Source organism: Mobula hypostoma, chromosome 16 (genome assembly GCF_963921235.1).
Source record: "Mobula hypostoma chromosome 16, sMobHyp1.1, whole genome shotgun sequence".
Lineage (NCBI taxonomy): Eukaryota > Metazoa > Chordata > Chondrichthyes > Myliobatiformes > Myliobatidae > Mobula > Mobula hypostoma.
In genome coordinates, this window is record NC_086112.1 from 56,272,643 (window position 1) to 56,295,787 (window position 23,145).

Sequence of the window (23,145 nt, forward strand, 5' to 3'; positions counted from 1 at the left end):
TTTAAGTTGCACATTAGCAAAACCCAAGACACACTGAAATGTCACACTGATTACAAGGTGGGTGGGGGAAGCTATGATAGCTCTGTTATCTATGATAACAGTGACTCCTTCAAGCTCATCTGTGGAAGCAGCTTTCTACCTTCAAATGTCTCTTTTTCCTTTTCAAGGTGGATAGGGTCCTGGCGGAGACCCTGACCTAGACTTACACTCAGACTTCGGACCTACTCCCAGGGGCCCATAACTGGCCGTTTTTTGATATCCCAAAGACGTGGTCTAGAAGACGAGTGTGCCTTTGGGGTGCTGAGGCTTCGTGGTCCCGTGGACTCTATACCAGTGCCACTGACTGAATCGTTACAGGAGAAAACGGAACATCAGGAACAGTGGATCGGCTGTAGTGGGGGGGGGGTGCTCTGTACTCAGCAAATCGACTGCTCTCTTTCTCGTTGGTGGGGGAAAGTTTGTTGCCTATCCTTGAGTTGGAGAACTCGGGGGTGGGGGAGGGATGCAGGAGACTTTAATATCGTAGATCAGCGAGTCATTTTTTGTTTAGGTCTCCCCTCTCGCTGTGAAAGGCTGAAACCTCTCTGTCCCTTTATTGGGCACTGTGGTATGTCAAATTGTCAGGGGAACAATTACTTTATCTTTCTTGGAGGCTTTGCTATTGCTTGCTTGGTGTGTGGAGGGTGCTGATGCTTTTTTTTACTGAAGTGGGTGGGAGGATCATTCATTTGTTGCTGCTTGTGGAAGAGGTGAGTGGGCGGGGTGCTGCAGGGTTCTATAGTAATGATTTTTTACTGTCACTCATTCTTTGGCGTACTCTTCTATTTTCGTGGATATCTATGAAGAACAAAAATTTCAGGTCGTATATGGTATACATTTCATTGTTATTAATTGAGCTGTTGAAAACTATTGAAATGTTGCATCTGTTGAAGTAACCAGTGAACCATGCAGGCTACTCCTACACTGCTGCAAACCTCAGGGGTGGTATCCAGACACAGGCAGTCTGTCATTCGAAACCAGTCCACATGAACAGGGTCCTCCAGAGTTAGAATGCACAAAAGGCCCAAGAAAAATATTTGCTAACTTCACAATCGCTACAGCAGGTCACTGATTTCCATTAATGTTTTACTTTTTATTTAAAGTGGATCACATCGAAACATGGTGCTATGTAACCTGACTTCTACACATTATAGAAGGCATAATGACAAAAGTGTGTGGATATTATTTCATGTGCTATGGAAGTTATTTGTTTTTGACAACTTATTTTTAATTAATAACATGACAATAATTTTGGATCTGATCTGGCATAATGAAAAATCACTTGCATTCACCTGTAAGATTTTACCATCCTAGTGTGCTTTCTCACGTGATGGGATAATGGCAAAGTCTTTCCTGTTGAAAGATGTGGATCACCAATACTGTTGCATTAGTGAATTGATCAGATGGTTACATACTGTAGCTCAAGTTATAGAAGAAACTTCAACTTTATAGAAATATGCCACTGATCTTGCTGTTTTCCAGCAAGCAAACTGGGATTTAACTGCACATCATTCAATCATTGAATTTTACAACACAAAAGGAGAATCAGTCCGTTGTGTGTATTGTGGGAGCTCTTTGTTGGTCCAACCAATTAAACCTTCTGTTGTAACTGTGAGCAAAGTCACCAGAGAGTAACTGAAGCTGGTGGATATAGAAGTGTTTTATTCAGCATTTGTGGCACTTTTGGAAGAAGAGACCTTCTTTAACCAATATTACATGACATTTTTAAATGCTAATGATCAAAAAACAATTCTACAGTTACAATGCATCTACAATGCTTCCTTCGAATTACATACACTGTAATTTTCTAACACCTCCTTCTTCGTACCCACACTCCAGACTCCCAAAGTGAATGTTAATTCCCTCCCACTCTAGGCCGCATTAATGTATATGTAAGCATCTGAGGTCTAAGTGGAGGATTTCCTTGTTTGTAATTGACCCCAACCTGCAACTCCTGGAAGCCCATTGTTCTGAGCTGCGTTTTAAATTCAGTCTGGAATCCACATTCAAATGTGCAGAATGGCTGCAGTTGAAATTAATATTTGTTCTATACTCCAACTCAAGAGTACACCCCAACACTTTATCCCCTTATTCATTTTCCAATGTCCAACAAGTTCAGGGCCAATAGATAGCTGTTACAGTTGATATCATTTCTGCCACCAGGACATCTCAACTAAGATGAAACGTTTGAGATCACTCAAGTAAATCCATAAATATTTTATAATTTTAAGTGGAGTTCATGGCCATATTTTTTGGTTGAATCACTATTTCATATCTTAAATCTAGTGGAAAACAGGATAATGAAGAATAATTGAAGAAATAAATAGGAATTGCTAAAGTCTTTATGCAAGTGTTGTTATTTCTCAAAATTGTTTTCTTGTAAGGCCTATTTGTCTGGGTTCAGAATGATTTACTCCCCTGTTTACCAAACATTTTAGTATGTTATACTCAGAGGTACATGGCTAAAAGGGACTAAAGATGAGGTGGCGTTCTCATGGAAGTTGGCATTAGATTGGGAATACCTTTAGCTCAGGATCAATGGCCTGTCTCTGAATGTACAGCCACAATCAGCTGTGATAAGCCAATGTCTTGATCATTGACACACGAGAGTCTGTACATGCTGGAAATTTTGAGCGACAAACACACACAAAATGCTGGAAGATCTCAGCAGGTCAGACACCATCTATGGAGGGGAATAAACAGTCAACGTTTCATCCAAGACCCTTCGTCAAGACAGGAAAGGAAGGGTGAGGAGACAAAATAAGAAGCTGGGGAGAGGGGAGGGAGCAAAAGCCGGAGTGTGATAGGTGAGACTAGGTGACTGGGGCAGTTGGGGGGAGGGTGGAGGAGGGGGGAATAATGCAGTAAGCTGGGAGGTGATAGGTGGAAGGGATAAAGAGATGAAGAAGGAGGAATCTAATAGGGGAGGACAGTGGACCATGGAGTAAGGGAAGGAAGTGGAAAACCAAAAGGAGGTAATGGGCCGGTCATGAGGGCAGAGGAGAAGATAGGGTAATTAGAATAAAGAACAGAAAAAGAGAGAAGGGGGATGGGGATGCAAACAGAGGGGAGTATTTACCAGAAGTTAGAGAAATTGATGTTTATGCTATGAAGTTGGAGGCTTCCCATGCAGAATATGAGGTGTTTCTCTTCCAATCCAAGCTTGACCTCATTGTCGCAGTAGAGAAGGCCATGGACAGACACGTTGGAATGGGAAGTCAGGAGATCCTGCTTTTTCCGGCAGAAAGAGTGAAGATGCTTGGCAAAGTAATCCTCCAATCTAAGCCAGGTCTCACCAATGTAGTGGAGGCTACACCGAGAGACTCACAGGTGAAGTGCCACCTCATCTGGAGGGACACTTTGGGACCCTGGGGGAGTAGGTGTATGGGCTGGTGTAGCACTTGTCATGGTCACAGGGATAAGTACCAGGAGGGAGGTGAGTGGAGTAGGGAGTCACACAGACTTTTCTCCCTACAGAAAGCAGGGGATGGGGCGGGGGGGGGGGAAGAATGTTTCCAGGGACCCCAACTTGTGTTACCTATCCACATGACCACAGGCTACACACTTCTTGTACTGAGTTAAGGGTGGGGGCTGGAGGGACGGTGGGGGCAGCAATGCTCAGGATGTTCCCTCACATTGAGGGAACTACACAAATTCACTTTCATGTTGTTACTTATATTACTGTTAACCGCATTTCCAGAAGCAAAGTCATTCACAATGGAGCCGGGACAATGGAGGGAAGGCTGGGGCGGGGTTCTGAGTTGGATGATCAGCCATGATCATAATAAATGGCGGTGCAGGCTCGAAGGGCCGAATGGCCTACTCCTGCACCTATTTTCTATGTTTCTATGTAAGTGTTCCCCTCCGACAGGGCAAGGCAGGGTTGGCAAACTTCCCACCACTCCTGCTCTGAATGCTCAACAAAATGGAGCAGCAGACATGTGGACTATAGAAGGGTTCTGGCACTCTTGTACAATATACTTTGGAGCTAGAGCTAGTGGTGTTGCCTCACAAACCCCTGCCCATTCTTCCAATGGGCACTGAGTGTTCACTGAGATCTTTAACGCCTCGCTTCAGCTCTGGTTTCATGTACTTCTGACAATAGAGGGAGCACAGCAAAGATTCACCATATTGAGTCCTGGGATGACAAGTTTCTTGAATAAAGGGAGATTAAGCAAACTGGTCCAAAATATTCCCGAGTTTAGAAAAATGAAAGGTGATCTCATTGAATTGTACAGAAATCTTACAGGACTTGAGAGGTTAGATGTAGGGATGATATATCACTTGACAGGGTTACCTGGAACCAGGAGGCACAAACTCACACATACAAAAAAAATCAGCCATTCAGAAACGAGATGAGAAGTAATTTCTTCACTCAGAGGTTAGTAAATCTTCGTAACTCTGTCAATAAGAGTACCATGGAGGCTTAGTCTGTGACTATGTTTATAATATAGATAAATATACTTTTAGATAGCAAGGGAAGCAAAGTGTATAGATTTTAAGCAGGATGGTAGCACTGAGGTAAAAGATCAGCTGTGTTATTTAATGAGCAGACACAAATGGTCTCCTCCAGATTCAGCTTCCTACACTCTGGAGCATCAACAACTTTTAAAGAACTTGTTATCCATTTCTCAAACCAATTCCTCTATTGTGAATCCAGAGACAAATGCATATTAAATATATAACTGGGCAAGCACTTTCAAGGTGTCAGATTTTCAATCCATTGTTGAGAATAACCTACTCTCAGAAGTCCTTATAAATGGAACTAGGCTATAGATGTAGTTTCTGCCTGGCTCACCTTCTTCAAATGTGTTCCCAGTTGATTATACAATGTCTACTTGTTACTTTACCAGCACCCTTCACCCCACACATCCTCACCTCACCTTCGTGAGACGGAGGAGGGGTTGAGAGACAGGATCAGCAAACCAGAAGAAAATGCTACCATAGCAGCCCTTAATCCACAGGGTCAGCAAGTAAAGCTGTATTTCTTCCTGCGTATTCAACCAAAAGGCTACTAACTCCAAAAACTTACCTTCTGCGCAGTGTATAAAAGTTACTACAAATTTGTTACAAAATATGAGGATAGTTTAGGTTGAAATTCTGCTTGAGTTCATTGGCAATACAATTCATTTTGGGCTGTCTCTACACTAACTAAACAGCTTGGTTTTAAAACCTCTCTCATTTATCAAATGTATCATCAGAATGATATGCATCCCATGCTTGGAACGAGCAGGCTGTGCGAGCAGGATTTCTTGTCAAGAACGGTAATTATGAAGAAGTACAATAGTAAAATGTTGCCCAATGCAAGCTGAAAGATTTTCCATTTTGTCCAGGTGGCAGGTTTTTAAAACCTGTAAATTTCCATGAAGGAATTCAATATTTGATTTAGACATTTCTCAGAATAACTGATATCAAGATTAAAGGCGACATTTTTGTTGGTTCACAAATCAAACAGGACATCAATGACAGGCAATTCGAAGAACTTCTAGTGGGGCTGGAGAAAATCGCACGGAAGGCCATCAATGTTATTGTTGAAAATTTTCTTGGCAACTTCAGAGCACCAAACTATGTGCAGCTGGTTGACAACATGCTTCAAGCATACAAAACCATGAAGTTCAGCAGATCACTAAAGATTCATTTTCTGCTTTCCATTTAGACTTCTTCTCTGCAAATCCTGGTGCTGTCAGTGATGAGTTTGGTGAAAGGTTTCACCACAACAATGCTGGCTGAATATTGTTGGACACTTAAGCAAGAAACCTCAGACACCGAGTACAACTGAAAATCATCAAAACATTTTTAGCTTAGTTAAATTATTGCAAAGTGTCCGCACCGTTATGTAATTAGATGCATTATATTCAATAAAAGTTCATTTTTGTTTCTCCAAATTCCTAAATGATACAAGAAGTCTGAAATTATATTGTGTTCAGCTTTAAGCAATTTATCATAAACAAAAAAAGGTGAGGAAGCAAAACTTTCAAAAAAATTTGCTGCCCAGTGTTATCACAATAAAGCTAGGCAGCAAAATGGTGATGCTGTTTGTGGAATGGGCCTATAAAAGTTTGCTTTGTTCTAAATTTTGCACAGCAGCAGAATTATTCCCGTGATGCCTGCATGATAGAACTCCAAGTCCAGGACGGGCCAATGAAACCATCAAACATCCATTCCAAATCTCAAGAACAAATCTAGAGCTGAGAAATTCTGGTGCTAAATTGACTTAATACTTTCACTCATTCCTTGTTCTCTCCTGTCAATTGGTGCTTCAGCTGATTTTGGTTCTGAAAATACAGATGAAAGTACATCAGATAACTTATAATTGGCATGGAAAATCTGATTTAAAGTAAACTCAACAACTGCATTTTATGTACTCAGTGCAGTGCCAAAAGCTAACCTTGAGTTGATTACAAAGCTGCTTTATCATTGACCTTCAGACTGGGTGAATTTAGCAAATTTACATTGGGATTGGTGCTGAATGCATGAGATCTTTGTGCTGAGGTCCAATGTGCAAAAATCTCTCTAGGGTCAAGGAAAACAAAAGTTTAAAATTTTCCTATGAGTGAAGGTGAAGAAAAAGATGGTAATTAAGCCTCATATTGGGAGTCCAGGACATATTGATAAGTGGATGATATGAAGCTTCTAAGCACTGCACACCTATGAATTTATACCATTAATAAAAGCCAAATAATTAAAAAATGCCCAACATCAAATCACACTAGCTACAGAATCAGATTTAATGTTACTGACAAATGTCATGAAAAATGTTGTTTTGCAGCAGTAGTACATAGCAAAACATAATAAAAAACTATGAATCATAATAAAAAACACACACACTAAATAGTGCCAAAAAAAGTGAGGTAGTGTACATGAGTTCATTGTCCATTCTGAAATCTGATGGCTGTAGGGAAGGGAGCTGTTATTAAAACATTGAGTGCTCCAAAGTGCTTCAGGCCATTAGCTTACCTAACCATATTACCTATCTGTGTTGCCACTTTTAAGGATCAATGGATGTATTCCAGGGTCCCTCTATTCTTCATTGCTCCCCAAGACCATAGCATTCACGGTGCATCTCCTCACCTCCAGTCCTCCCAAAATGCATCACCTCACATCTGTCTGAATTAAACTCCACTGCTACTTGTCACCCCTTTACACCATTACATCATTATCTTTCTGCTGACAACCTCTGTGTCATCAGCAAACTTACCGAACACACCTCCTACATCCAAGTCAATCAATCCATATTACAAACTGTAAAAGTCTCAGTTTTGATCCTTGTTGGACACAACTAATCGCAGGGATTATGGATTCACATCCTCCTCCCTACAGTCAACAGCATCCAGCGTAGCGGAGAATATATCGTGAGCACGGAGTACACAACACTAGATGACAGAAGTGTGAGTAAACCAGTTCTCCACCTGAAAGAACTGTATGGGTCCTCCTGGATTCTGAGCAAGAAGGCAATAGGGCACGGTTGCATTTCCTGTGGTTATGTGTGAAAACAGTCACAAGAAGGGGAGTCAACATCTCTAGGAAGAGGTACAGTCGACGTTTCAGGCCGAGACCCTTCGTCAGGACTAACTGAAGGAAGAGTTAGTAAGAGATTAGAAAGTGGGAGGGGGAAGGGGAGATCCAAAATAATAGGAGAAGACAGGAGGGGGAGAGATGGAGCCAAGAGCTGGACAGGTGATCGGCAAAGGGAATATGAGAGGATCATGGGACAGGAGGCCCAGGGAGAAAGACAAGGGGGGGGAACCCAGAGGATGGGCAAGGTGTATAGTCAGAGGGACAGAGGGAGTAAAAGGACAGTGAGAGAAAGAGTGTGTGTATAAAAATAAATAACGGATGGGGTACGAAGGGGAGGTGGGGCATTAGCGGAAGTTAGAGAAGTCAACGTTCATGCCATCAGGTTGGAGGCTACCCATCTCGACATCAACCGTCTCAACTTCACCATACCTTATTCCCATTCCAAGACGAAGCCACACTCAGGTTGGAAGAACAACACCTTATATTCCGTCTGGGTAGCTGCCTGGCCTACTGCGTTCACCAGCAACTTTGATTTGTGTTGCTTGAATTTCCAGCATCTGCAGAATTCCTGTTGTTTACAAGAAGGGGAGTGATTGCTGACAATAGAAGAAGACATCAGGGTGTCATAAAGGAGAGTGGCTCTTTTGGAATGCTAATCAGGGAGGGGAAGACGCTCTTGGTGGTGGAATCTCACAGAAGGTGATGGAAATTGCAAATAATGTTTCATTGAATACAGAGGCTGGTGGAGTGGAGGGTGAGAACCAGGGGAACTCTTCCTTTGCTCTGTCCAGGATACAGTGTGAGAGCAGAGGAGCAAAATGTAGGTGACACACATAAAAGTTGCTGGTGAACGCAGCAGGCCAGGCAGCATCTCTAGGAAGAGGTACAGTCGACGTTTCGGGCCGAGCCCCTTCGTCAGGACTAACTAAATGAAGAGCTAGTAAGAGATTTGAAAGTGGGGGGGGGATCCGAAATGATAGGAGAAGATAGGAGGGGGAGGGATGGAGCCAAGAGCTGGACTGGTGATTGGCAAAAGGCATATGAGAGGATCATGGGACAGGAGGCCTAGGGAGAAAGAAAAGGGGGAGGGGGGGAAAACACGGAGGATGAGCAAGGGTATAGTGAGAGGGAGAAAAAGGAGAGAGAGAGAAAAAGAATGTGTGTATGTAGATAAATAACGGATGGGGTACAAGGGGGAGGTGGGGCATTAGCGGAAGACATATCAGAATGAGAATGGGACGTGGAATTAAAATGTGTGGCCACTGGGAGATCCTGCTTTCTCTGGCGGACAGAACGTAGGTGTTCAGCGAAACGATCTCCCAGTCTGTGTCGGGTCTCGCCAATATATAGAAGGCCACATCGGGAGCACTGGACGCAGTATATCATCCCAGCCGACTCACAGGTGAAGTGTCGCCTCACCTGGAAGGACTGTCTGGGGCCCTGAATGGTAGTGAAGGAGGAAGTGTAAGGGCATGTGTAGCACTTGTTCCGCTTACAAGGATAAGTGCTAGGAGGGAGATCAGTGGGGAGACGAATGGACAAGTGAGTCATGTAGGGAGCGATCCCTGCGGAAAGCAGAGAGAGGTGGGGGGGGAGGGAAAGATGTGCTTAGTGGTGGGATCCCGTTGGATGTGGCGGAAGTTACGAAGAATAATATGTTGGACCCGGAGGCTGGTGGGGTGGTAGGTGAGGACCAGGAGAACCCTATTCCTAGTGGGGTGGCGGGAGGATGGAGTGAGAGCAGATGTATGTGAAATGGGGGAGATGCGTTTGAGAGCAGAGTTGATAGTGGAGGAAGGGAAGCCCTTTCTTTAAAAAAAGGACATCTCCCTCGTCCTGGAATGAAAAGCCTCATCCTGAGAGCAGATGCGGCGGAGACGGAGGAATTGCGAGAAGGGGGTGGCATTTTTGCAAGAGACAGGGTGAGAAGAGGAATAGTCCAGATAGCTGTGAGAGTCAGTAGGCTTATAGTAGACATCAGTAGATAAACTGTCTCCAGAGATAGAGACAGAAGAACTAAAAAGGAGAGGGAGGTGTCGGAAATGGACCAGGTAAACTTGAGGGCAGGGTGAAAGTTGGAGGTAAAGTTAATGAAGTCAACGAGCTCAGCACGTGTGCAGGAAGCAGCGCCAATGCAGTCGTTGATGTAGCGAAGGAAAAGTGGGGGACAGATACCAGAATAGGTTTGGAACATAGATTGTTCCACAAAGCCAACAAAAAGGCAGGCATAGTTAGGACCCATACGGGTGCCCATAGCTACACCTTTAGTTTGGAGGAAGTGGGAGGAGCCAAAAGAGAAATTATTAAGAGTAAGGACTAATTCTGCTCGACAGAGCAGAGTGGTGGTAGAGGAGAACTGGTTAGTTCTGGAATCCAAAAAGAAGCGGAGACCTTAGAGACCCTCCTTATGGGGGATGGAAGTACATAGGGACTGGACATCCATGGTGAAAATAAAGCGGTGGGGGCCAGGGAACTTAAAATCATCGAGAAGTTTCAGACCGTGAGGTGTCGAACATAGGTAGGAAGGGATTGAACAAGGGGGGATAAAACCATGTCGAGGTATGCAGAAACGAGTTTGGTGGGGCAGGAGCAAGCTGAGACAATAGGGCTACCAGGACAGGCAGGTTTGTGGATCTTGGGTAGGAGGTAGAAACGGGAAGTGCGAGGTGTGGGAACTGTAAGGTTGGTAGCAGTGGATGGGAAATCCCCTGAGCGGATAAAGTCGGTGATGGTGTGGGAGACAATGGCCTGGTGCTCCTTAGTGGGGTCATGATCGAGGGGTAAATGAGGAGGTATCCGCAAGTTGTCGCTGTGCCTTGGCAAGGTAGAGATAGATTCAAGGGCTATGTCCATTAGAAAAAAGGAATGAGAAAAGCTATAGTTAAGAGGCACTCATGTGGGAAGTTTCATCAGCAGAGCAGATACAATGGAGAAAGAGCAACTGGGAGAATGGCATGGAGTCCTTACAGGAGCTAGTACTGTCAATAAAGCAATGGGAGAACGTTGGCATGTAATGGATGTTTGTGGATATCCTATACGCTGAGATAGCAACAGAGAGATGAAAATGGGGAATGGAAGACTCAGAAATGGATCAGTTGGACACAGGTGCAGGATGCAATGAAAATGCCGAGTTCTTTACGAGAGACAGAAGCACAACATGGACTGTTCCATGTATCCACTGTAGCTTGGGCTCATAGCCATCCCATCCCACTTTAATGAATGAAACTGAAGGAAACCTTGTTCAATCTGAAAGCACAGTCATCACACTGATTATTGTGTTTGTAGAGGGGACTTGGAGGGTGATTGTGTGGATGGATAGGTACATCCATGGTAAAGAGGTTAGGACCAAGCTGTCATCTCCAAGACCATCAAGGGCTTCATTTCCTCAGAGATCTTCCCTTCGTGGTCTCAAGCCTTAGTTTCTTAATCCTACACAACTCACTTCTGCCTCTTACCCTAGATCCACATCAGGATGCGTGGGCAGAACAATTTTCATATTCAATGTGGGAATCCGATCTGTTTACGCCATTCTGTATTGTAATTTCACTGTTCATTTTCAATAAACCAAACATAAGTAATCAGATCACAAGCTGAAATAGGAACATCAACAAACATTATTCAGTTCACAACACAATTACATAATATCTTTCCCCCCCAAACTTAATCTTAACCCTTATTTTGTATTATCATTATTCACCAAGCTCTTCAAATAATTTCATAATTCTTGCTGAAGTGTGTAATGCCTGCAAAACAATTCACTTTACTTCATTTCTGAAGTGGATGCAGGATCCGGGTGACAAAACAGACAGGAAAGCATGTGGGATTTCCTAACCCCTTGCAGGAGTGTTTTAAGGGGCATCGTTTTTCCTGTATGCCTGACAACCAATGAGTTCCTGTCTTTTTTTCTCTCCCTCTTCCTCCCTCTCACGCGAGAAGAGCCCTGTTGTAGAAATCCCCATTACTTTTTTTGTCCTTAGCAGAGTTTGTAAGTAGCATGGGCTTGAGAGAAGAATCACTTTCTTTTCTGCTGTAAACGTCCAAATTTATGGTCAGTGAAGACCTCATAAATATCAAATCCATATGTGGTTAACAGACCCTTTAGTCTAAACTTTACAATGCTGACTATGATGCTTATCCATGCTAATCTATTTTGCCTGCATTAGGCTCATATCTGTCCACCCATCTCCTGTCTAAATGCCTTTCTAACATTAGAAGTATATCTGTCACTATCACTTCCTCCGGCAGCTCATTCCCTACCACCACCACCCTCAGATCTCCTTTAAATTTCTCCCCTCCACCATAATCCATGCCCTCCTGTCTCAGAGAACCCAACTCCAGCAAAAACACTATCTACCTTATCGATGCCCCTCATTATTTTATGAAGCTCTACAAGGTCACCTCTCACCACCTGAATTCCACCAAGAATAAACCCAACCTATCTATTCTCTCTTTATAACTAAAGCCTTCCATTCCAGGCACCATCCTGGCGAATCTCTTCTGCACACCATCTGTTCCACATTCTTCCTGTAGTACACAAATCATAAAAAAGTCAGTAGGCAGATACAGCTGCAATCAAAAGTCTAACAAGTTACATACATCAAAGTTGCTGGTGAACGCAGCAGGCCAAGCAGCATCTATAGGAAGAGGCGCAGTCGACGTTTCAGGCCGAGACCCTTCGTCAGGACGAGACCCTTCGTCAGGACTAACTGAAGGAAGAGTGAGTAAGGGATTTGAAAGCTGGAGGGGGAGGGGGAGATCCAAAATGATAGGAGAAGACAGGAGGGGGAGGGATAGAGCCGAGAGCTGTCTTCTCCTATCATTTTGCATCTCCCCCTCCCCCTCGCTTTCAAATCCCTTACTCACTCTTCCTTCAGTTAGTCCTGATGAAGGGTCTCGGCCTGAAACGTCGACTGCGCCTCTTCCTATAGATGCTGCTTGGCCTGCTGCATTCACCAGCAACTTTGATGTATGTTGCTTGAATTTCCAGCATCTGCAGAATTCCTGTTGTTTGAGTCTAACAAGTTGTTTGTTTGCCTTTGTGCAATGATAAAGATCAACGCAACCTTGCGTTTAGATAGAATTGACAAAGCAGTGTTTCAATCATCTACAATAACTGATGAAAGGGCTGCAGACGTGCATAAATGGAACTTAAATCATTTTTCTGGGTTTTCTATGGATCCTGCAAGAATTTTTAATCACTCAGTGTTCAATGCACTGACGGCAGTTAATGTATGAAGAAATTAAAGTGAATCACCATTTCACTTGGAAGGAAGGATAGGGTTACCCTTATCTTCACATTCAAACCCTCTATCTCCATATTCAACAAAACATCCCCTGCAATTTCTGCCAATTTCATTACAATTCCTCTACCAATCATACTTTCCCTCTCTTTTAGCATTCTGAAGGGACTGTTCCCTCCATTGAATAGGTTAGGATTTTATTCCTTGGAACATCAAAGATTGGAAGATTTGATAGGAGGTATATAAAATTGTGAGGGGTATAGATAGGGTAAATGCAAGCAGGCCTTTTCCACTAGGTTGGGTGGGACTACAACCAGAGGTCATGGGTTAAGGGTGAAAGTTGAAAAGTTTAAAGGGAACATGAGGGGAAAATTCTTCACTCAGAGGGCCTTCACTCAGAGAGTGTGGAATGAGCTGCCAGCACAGGTAGTCCATGCAAGCTTGATTTCAATGTTTAAGAGAATTTTGGATTGGTACGTGGATTGGTCACGGCGCAGGTCGATGGAAGCAGGCAGTTTAAATGGTTCTGCATGGACTGGATGGGCGGAAGGGCCTGTTTCTATGCTGTACTTTTCTTTAACTCTATGGTATCATGCTTCCGTCTTCCATCTTCATCAACCATTTCCCTTCTCACAGCACCTTCCTGCAGGATACAGAACATCTCTCCTACCGTATGGGGACTCTAATTTCCTGTCAGTGAAGCAGTACTTGTACACTTTCCAATTTTGTGAACATCACTGCGTGTTTTTGAAATATAATTGGACCGGTACATGGATAGGATAGCTGTAGAAGTTTAATGGGTGAAACTCTGACACATGGGACTAGGTTGGAAGGGTCAGTATCAGCCAGATGGGTCTAAAGACCTGTTTCTGTGCTCACAATATGGTCTCCTATACATCAGAGAAACCAAATGCAGATTGGGTGACCAATCCAATGGCTATTTCCAGCATTCTCTTTTATTTCAGATTTACAACAATTGCTACCCTCTGTATCTCACAGTTCCTTCATTGATTGTCATCGTTTTCCTGTCCTCGTTCATTTTATTTTGTTTACAGCTCTCACCAACAAGCCACCTGCATTTAACAAGTCTTCACCACCACCATTGTTCAGTCTCTCCTGGTCTCCATCCTTCATGTTCTCCCTATTACTCTTCCTCTTCTGGAACTTAAACCATATTTGTTTTCTATCTTTTCCTCACTCTGGTATTTCCAGTATTTTGTCTTTTTTTTAAACTTCAGATACCCAGCACCTGTAGTTTCTTACACATATCAGTCTCAATGTTTGAGAGAAATTTGGATAGGTGCATGGATGTAAAGGGGTATGGAAGGCTGTGGTCCTGGTTGATGGGAGTAAACAGTTTAAATGGTCTGGCATAGACTAGATGGGCTGAATGGCCTGTTTCCGTGCTGTACTTTACTATGATTCTACAACTCAGCCGATGCAAAGCTGCATTTGCACTATGAATGTTGATTCAATATATAGTCATCAAGACACAGAATTGGACACAGGAGGTAATGTAGACCAAAATCACAATATTCTCTTCTACTTGATGAAGTATGTTCTTAGAGAAGACCGTCCAAACCAAGGTCTTTATATGATACAAGATCTTCATTAAGTGTCAGTATATTTGGAATATTATTTCTAGATAAAGACAATGGGCAAGTGGAGACAGAAGTAATAAGTAAATTATTTGTTTATGGCTGTTGCCATGAAATTATTTTTTCACTTCTTCAGCAATCATTTTATGCTCTAGGCATTGAGATATCATTAATTTTGATTTAAGTACTATTGTCAGAGCAAACTTACTCTTCAAGACTGCATTAAATAATGAAGTTTTATGTTTCTCCTGATGGATTTTGAGATCAAAGTCTTCAAATTTATTTACATTGCATCGGGTATTTTATAGAGATTGTACATCAGTAGCCTGTGAAAGCTTAAGCCAAAATGGCCCTTAGTGGGGGATCTCTGATAATTCTCCTTATGCTGATCATGCACGACTTTCATTTGTACTTTGTGCAGTGCAGATGTTGATTGTGATCCTTTCCGTATTTTCACATGTAAAATGCAAGAGTTCATTATAGTTAGTTTAACTGCAGAAACTGACTGTCATTTGCTATGGAAACACAAGAAAACCTGCGGATGCTGGAAACCTGAAGCCACACACAAAATGTTGGAGGAACTCAGTAGGTCAAGTAGCATCTATAGAGGGAAATGGACAGTTGATATTTTGGGTTGAGAGCCTTCATCAGGACTCATGGAAGGACAGGCAGAGAGAGGGGCTGTCAGTGGAACACAAACACATGGAATCCTTGCTGAAGACAAACTGGGAGGCCTGGAAACAGAGCTGGAAGCCAGGTAACACAATGCGATGGTGGAGACAAGTGCCCAGGAAGGACACATGACTGTAGAAGTGAGTCCAGGTGAGGACATGGTTAAAGAGTCGAAGAGCAGCAGTAATCACCAAGGGTGGGGGGGGGGGGGCAGTGAGAGCACATCACACAGAACTCCTGTCAAAAAGGAAATCTTCTTCAGTGTAGGTGTACCTTGAAGAGACTTTGCAGTGGAAAGGAGACACAAGAAAGTCTGCAGATGCTGGAAAATCTAGAGCAACTCACAAAGTACTGGAGGAACTCAGCAGATCAGGCAGCATCTATGGAGAGAGATGGAAAGTTGACATCTTGGGTCAAGACCATTCATAAGGATATTAGTCACAGACTACTTCTCCTGAAAGAGGAATACTGAATACTATCACTATTAGAGATCTAAAGCTATTGGAGGTCACTGTGCATCTAGGGAAGCATGTTATAGCAGCAGAGAAAGATAAAACAAACCTGACTAATCAACAGACATCGCAAAGACTTAGCGGAAGGGATTGGGTGAATGCCAACCAGACTCTAATAATGGCCACTGGGACCAGATGGTCAGAAAGATCAATGCCGGTAAAGCTGTCAGAAGTCTCTGCAGGAAGTGATTAACTGAATGCACATTCCTGATTAACTTTACTCGAAACAGCTTCTATTTTCAGCCACCATGAGCAATAATATACAAACACACAGCCCTCTCACATAATTATCGTTATTGGCCACACATTCACTCATACGTTTCTCTTTTTGTCTACTTAAACCCCCCCCCCATTCAGATACTTGGAGACGATGTCGTGGCCAGCATTAGAGAAGATAACAACAACCTCATATCCATATTCTCACAAACCACTTCACACTATCTCTTCCACCTTGAAAATATTCTGCAGGCTCAAACATACTTGACCTCCAAATGTGAGACTATCCTTCCACCTTTCTTATTTCAGCTCAGCTGGCTTGAAAGACCATGGCCATAGCCCCCAGATGCATAGCCAGAGAGATTAATGTATCCCTCCGGCACAGTATTCAGCTCGCCTAGCCAGGGATCTTCTACACATTTTTAGTTACCTTATCCCCTTTACCCCTGCATGCAAGGAGAATTCCATCACAGCTCCCATTATAAGTAAAGAAACAAACACAGCACTCTAACTGCAGGATTTCTATCATCAGAAAGGAATGAGCTCCAGACCCGTATGATTCCAGAATAGATCTGTGAATAATTGAATAATCCCTTACATCAGCACGGGTGGGAGGCTCTTCCCTTTTATTATGACTAGTCTGCCTTTGCACTGAATACTAATTACTTCACTGTAATTTTACAAGGGAAATGACAGTTGGGCAAAGCACATAAATTGGGGTCACCTGTATGTTCAATGTTATCTCTTCCTATTTGTGTAACCAAGGTTAAGCAATACGAGTGCTAAAAGGTCACAGAGTCACATTTCATGCACTGAATATGGAGGGAAACTGATGGAGGTTTTTCGAGGCCGATCATTTTTTGAGGTTATGAGTTCCTCAGGGCAATACCTTAGGCTCAACCACCTCTTGAATGACCTTACCTCTCACAAGCTCACCTTCAGATTCCAATTTCAAATCTCCAGCTTGAGCATTCTCAAGTCAAGTCACTTTTTATTGTCATTTCGACCATAACTGCTGGTACAGTAAACAGTAAAAATGAGACAACGTTGACACAATACAACAATACAGTACATGAAACATTCTGGGGGAGGTGGAAGGGTTTCACGGAGTCATAGCATCATCAGAGGGATAACAGCGTGGAAATAAGCCCTTCATCCCATGCAATTTACACTAATTCAAGGTATCCATGGTTACACAACATGCACAAAATGCTGGAGGAACGCAGCAGCATAAGGAATAAACAAACAGTCAACACTTCTTCAGGACTGAGAAGGAAGGGGGAAGGTGCCAGAATAAAAAGGCTGGGGGGAGGGGAAGGAGAAGGAGGACAAGTTGGAAGGTGATAGACCGGGGGTAGGCAACCTCCGGCCCGCGAGCAAATATTGGGATACTATGCTTATCCGGCCCACGAGCGATTTTTCCTTATTCTGAGTGTTTCACGCGACAACACTGATGGACATGCACGGCGTCTTGTTACACTGGCTCCAGGTTCCATTTTGTTCCAAACCAAACACTGGTATATACAAATGACGGGAAGGCAGACTACCTTATTAATATGTATTAGATACTCTCCATGCACGCACAGGTTTTCAGATGGGATCGTTCAAATTTGTAAACAGAAACAGCATCACTGTGTTTTAACAAGAAATCCACACTAAATATCCAGATATTTACATGTGCTACAATACTTGTTGAATAACTCACGTTTCAAAATAAAATCAAAGAAAAAAATTCCAATGTCAATGAATGCAAAACGCAGGAAGGTAGATACTGAGTGCCGAAATTTCCAAGATACTTGGACACTAGATTACTTCTTCATCGAGCAAGGTGGGAAACCAATTTGCCTAGAAAATGTTGCTGTGAAGAAGGTGGCAAGTATCAGGCGACATTATGACACCCGCCATAGTGGAAATTTTAAAAAGTTTACTGGGCAAGCAAGAAAAGATGAAGTTGAGCGAATGAAGGCTAGTTTTGGAAAACAAACATCATTTTTTGCCAAGAAAAGCAGTGAAAATAACGGAAATACCCGTGCCAGCTACGAAGTCTCAAAACGTATTGTCCCAAAAAGTGGACACTGCATCAGAAATTTTTCAAATGGAATTGATTGAGATGCAGTGTGACGACATATTGAGATCCAAATTTCATTCTGAAGATGTGGCAGTGCTTGACTTCAATAGAAAATATATTCATCCAAGTGGGAAGTATCCTAACTTAGTGGACCATGCAAAAAAGATGGCATCATTGCTTGGCAGCACTTATCTGTGTGAGCAATTATTTTCAAAAATGAAGCACACTGAGAACCACTTGAGAACAAGACTGACTGACGCCCATCTGAATAATGTCTTGCTCTTGGCATCAACAAGTCTGACACCCAATATGGAGAAGCTTTCAAGCAACAAACAGCATCAACTTTCACATTGATTTATCGACTGTTTGCATTAACATTTTTTTTATTATACTTAATTTACCACCATTCAATGCATCTCATGTCATAAGTTTTATGTTTAAAGATTCTTTGTGTCCTTTTAATAGATTCAAAAGATGCCTTGATTGAAATAAATTGCAACTAAACTGAGTTCTTTGATTTCTAACTGGCATCCTTGGTTAAGCACAAATGATTTTCTAGCATGCGTTATTCATTAATTTGAGGCAAAACATAACTAGATGTATTTAAATGGATAATTTCCATATTTCAAGTTTTTTATGGCATTTATCTGGCCCACCGTCCACTCATTACTATGCGATCCGGCCCACAGAGGCAAAAAGGTTGCCGACCCCTGTGATAGGTGAAGCCAGGTTGGTGGGAAAGGTCAAGGGCTGGAGAAGGAATCTGATAGGAGAGGAGAGTGGACCATGGGAGAAAGGGAAGGAGGAAAGGACCTGGGAGAGGAGGGCAGTGATTGGCAGGTGAGAGGAAGTAAAAGGTCACAGTGGGGAATAGAGGAAGAGTGGAGGGAGGGGGGATTTATTTTTAAAACCAGAAGGAGAAATCGTTACTCATGCCATCAGGTTGGAGATTACCCAGACAGAATGAAAGCTGTTGCTCCTCCACCCTGAGGGTGGCCTCATTTGGCACAAAAGGAGGCCGTGGATCGATATGGTGGAATGAGAATGGGAATAAAAACATTTGGCCTCTGGGAAGGTGCTTGATGAAGTTGTTCCCCAATTTACAGGAGATCTCACCGATGTGGGGAAGGCTGCTTTAGGACTACCAGACACAATAGACAGCCCCAGCAGATTTGCAGGTGAGATATTGCCTCACCTGGAAGAACTGTGTGGGGCCCTGAATGTAGGTGAGAGAGGAGCTATATGGGCAGGTGTAGGCCACTTGCAACGGGAGGGAGATTAGCAGGGAAGGACGAATGGACAAGGAAATTGCAGGGGAAGTGATCCCTGCGGAAAGCTGGGGGGGGGGGATAGGGTGGAAGGTAAAGATTTGTTTAGTGATGGGATCCCTTTGGAGATGGCAGATGTTGTAGAGAATTATGTGTTGGATGCAGAGGTTATGGGATGGTAGGCAAGGACGAGAGGAACTATATTACAGTTAAGGCAGTGGAAAGATGGAGTGAGCGTGGATGTATGGGAAATGAGGAGATGCGGGTGAGGGCAGCATTAATAGTGGACGGAGGAGAATCCCTTTCTTTGAAGATGGCGGATATCTCCAGTGCCCTGGAACGGAAAGCCTCATCTGGCAAAAGATGCAGCAGAGCAGAGGAAACTGAAAAATGTGAATATATAGCTGTCAGGGTGGGAAGAGGTAACCATGGGAATCAGTAAGTTTATAAAAGATGTCGGTTGACAGTTTGTCTCCAGAGATGGAGGCAGAGAGATTGAGAAAGGAGAGGGAGATGGCAGAGATGGACCAAGTGAATTTAAGCACAAACAAAAGAAAATCTGCAAATGCTGGAAATCCAAGATGCTTAATTTAATACAAGAAATTTAAGTGAATTGGAGAGAAGGGTGGAAGTTAGATGCAAAGTTGATGAAACTGACATGGGTGTATGAAGTAGCACCAATGCATTATTCCTCTTGCAACTCATTTTATTCTCCCCACGTTCTCAAGTCCCCACCTCTCTCCACCAGATTCTGCTACCCACCAACATAAAACCACAAGACCAAAAGACATAGGAACAGAATTAGGCCACTCACCCAATTTGAGTCTGCTCCATTATTCCATCACGGCTGATTTATTATCCTACTAACCCCATTCTCCCGCCTTCTTCCTGTAACCTTTGACACCCTTACTAACCACCACCACCTTAAATGTACTCAAAGACTTGGCCTCCACAGCCTTCTACAGCAAATAATTCCAATGAGAAATTCCTTCTCATCTCTGTTCTAAATGGACTTCCCTCTATTCAGAGGCTCACTAAATATAGGAAACATCCCCTCCGCATCCACACTAATTAAGCCTTTCAAAATTCAGTAAGTTTCAGTGAGATCTTCCCATTCTTCTAAATTCCAGCAACTACAGGCCCAGAGTCATCAAATGCTCCTCATACGTTAACCCTTTCATTTCTGGAATCATTCTCATGACCATCCTCTGGGGCCCTCACCAATGTCACCACATCTTTTCTTAGATAAGGGACCCAAAACTGCTCACAATATTCCACATATGGTCTGACCAATGCTTATAAAGCCTCAGCATCTCATCCTTGCTCTTGTATTCTAGTCCTCTCAAAATGCATGCTAACATTGCAGTTGCCTTCCTTACCACTGACTCAACCTGCAAGTTAAACTTTAGAGAATCCTGCACAAGGACCCCCAAGTCCCTTTGCACCGCTGATTTTTGAATTTGCTCCCAGTTTAGAAAATAGTCTACAGCTTTATTCCTTCTAACGAAGTGCCTGACTATACTTTCCGACACTATATTCTATCTGCCACTTCTTTGCCCATTCTCCCAAGCTATCCAGGTCTTTCCGCAGACAGCCTGCTTTCTCAACACTGCCTGCTCCTCCACCAATCTTTGTATCGTTTGCAAACTCAGTCACAAAACCATCAATTCCGTCATCGAAATTGCTGACATATAACGTGAAAAAAGCAGTCCCAATACCAACCCCTGCACACACCAGTAGTCTCTGGAAGCCAATCAGAATGGGCCCCCCTTTATTCCAACTCTGCCCCCTGCCAGTCGTCGAATCTTCTATCCATCCTAATATCTGTCTTGTAATATCGTGGGCTCTTGTCTTGTTAAGCAGCCTCATGTGTGGCATTCTGAAAATCCAGGTAAACAATATTCGCTGACTCTACTTTGTCTATTCTGCCTGTTATTTCTTCAAAGGGTTCCAGCAGATTTGTCAGGCAAGATTTTCCCCATGCCCTCTTTGGCTTACTTTATCATGTGCCTTAGAGTACCCCAAACCTCAATAATGCACAGCAACATTTTCCCAACCATGGATATCAGGCTAACTGACCTAAAATTTCCTTTCTTCTGCCTCCCTTCCTTAAAAGAGTGGAGTGACATTTGCAATTTTCCAGTCTTCCAGAACCATTCTAAAATCAAGTCATTCTTGAAAGATCATTACTAATACCCCCACAATCTCTTGATTCACTTCTTTCAGAACCCTGGGGTTTGGTCTATCAGGTCCTGATGACTTATCTACCTTCAGACCTTTCAGCTTCTCAGGCAACTTCTCAATAATACTCATTTCTGCCCTCTGACACTCTTGAAAATCTGGCATACTGCTAGTGTCTTTCACAGTGAAGACTGTAGCAAAATAATTATTAACTTCATCTGCCACTACTTTGTCCCTCATTATTAACTCTCCAGCATCATTTTTCAATGACCCAATATCCACTCTTGGCTCTCTTTTACTCTTTATATTGCTGAAAAATCTTTTGGTAACCTCTTTGATATTATTGGCTAACTTACCTTCATATTTCATCTCTTCTCTCCTATTGCTTTTTTAGTTGCTTTCCTTTTTTTTAAATAAATGCTTCCCAATCCTCTACCTTCCCATTAATTTTTGCTATATTATATGCCCTCTCTTTTGTTTTTATCCTGTCTATGACTTCTCTTGTCAGCCACAGTCACCTCATTCTCCCTTGAGTATACTTCATCTTTAGAATGCATCTATCTGCACTTTCTGAATTGCCTCCAGAAACTCCAGTTGTTGCTGTTCTACCATCAGCCTTGCAGTTGTTCCCTTCCAATCAAATTTGACCAGCTCCTCTTTCATGCCTCTTTAATTCCCTTTACTCCACTATAATACTGATCTGACTTTATCTTCTCTCTCTCTCTCAAACTACATAGTGAATTGTATCATATTATGATCACTGGCTCCTAAGGGTTCCTTTACCTTAGGCTCCCTAGTCAAACATAGTAAAAGAAATTTACAGTCACCAATTAATCTACCAACCTGTACATCTTGGAATGTGAAACAAACAAAAAAAAACTGGAGCACCCTGGGGAAACGCAGTCAGAGAGAGAATACGCAAATGCCACACAATTAACATGAGAGGTCAGGACTGAACCTGAGTTTGTGAAGCAGCATCTCTGTTCTGTGCACCACTGTGTCTCTGTGGGGGGGGGGTCATAATTTAGCAATAGCTTTACGGACCAGCTAAGTAAATAATGTGGCTACAACAGCTTAGAATTTGTGTATAACGTAGAAACCTTCTAAGTTTACCTTTTGGTTCCCTGGATTAATTCCACTACCTACAAGCTACATTAGTATATAGAGGATGACTTCTCCACTTGCCTGGGCATCTGCAGCTCTAGCAACATTCAAAAAGATCTTATTCGTCAAGTATAGAAGAGTACCCATCCCCAGTCCACACCTAAACATTCTCTGCATCCAGGACTGACAAGCCTGTCCATAACTTTGGTAAGACAGACCACAATTCCCTGAGGTTTGTTCATAAGACCCACAACCTCTACCACCCAAGTCAAGGTAAAAAGAACAGAACACTTCATAATTTCAGTCACTTCCTTATCCCTGGATAACACACAGTTGCTGTTCCTTCATCATCTGGAAGTTTACCTGTACAGTTGCAAAATGGAGCACGTTCACACAGGCTGCAGCGGTTCCAGAAGATGGCTTTCTATCTCTCTCTCAAGATCAAATAGAATGGACAATGCAGCCTGGTTTTGCTAATCCTAGGTAGACATGAGATAATTGTAGTCGTTACAAAGAATTTCGTTCCTCTTGGCCAAACCGGTGGACTATCAGAATGCAGATAAACTTTTTACTTTTACCTACCTCCGAGCTGCACGAAATCAGATGAAGGACCGTGAGGTAAAACCGTATAGCAAAACCCCTTCGCCAAGTACATTATACACTGGCACTAAGAACGATTAACCGATAAAAGAGAAAAGGTACGGGGGACGGAATACGTTCGGCTAAATC

General features: G+C 42.9%; 1 long non-coding RNA gene across 1 annotated transcript; it reads right to left on the reverse strand.

Annotated features, from left to right (window-relative positions):
* On the reverse strand, positions 1–23,136 carry LOC134357416 (uncharacterized). The gene is made up of 3 exons (XR_010020620.1): positions 22,999–23,136; positions 22,780–22,895; positions 1–6,314 (listed from the first exon to the last, which is right to left on the reverse strand). It is a non-coding gene; the product is annotated as an uncharacterized LOC134357416 (long non-coding RNA).
* Between the last annotated feature and the right edge of the window lie 9 nt (positions 23,137–23,145).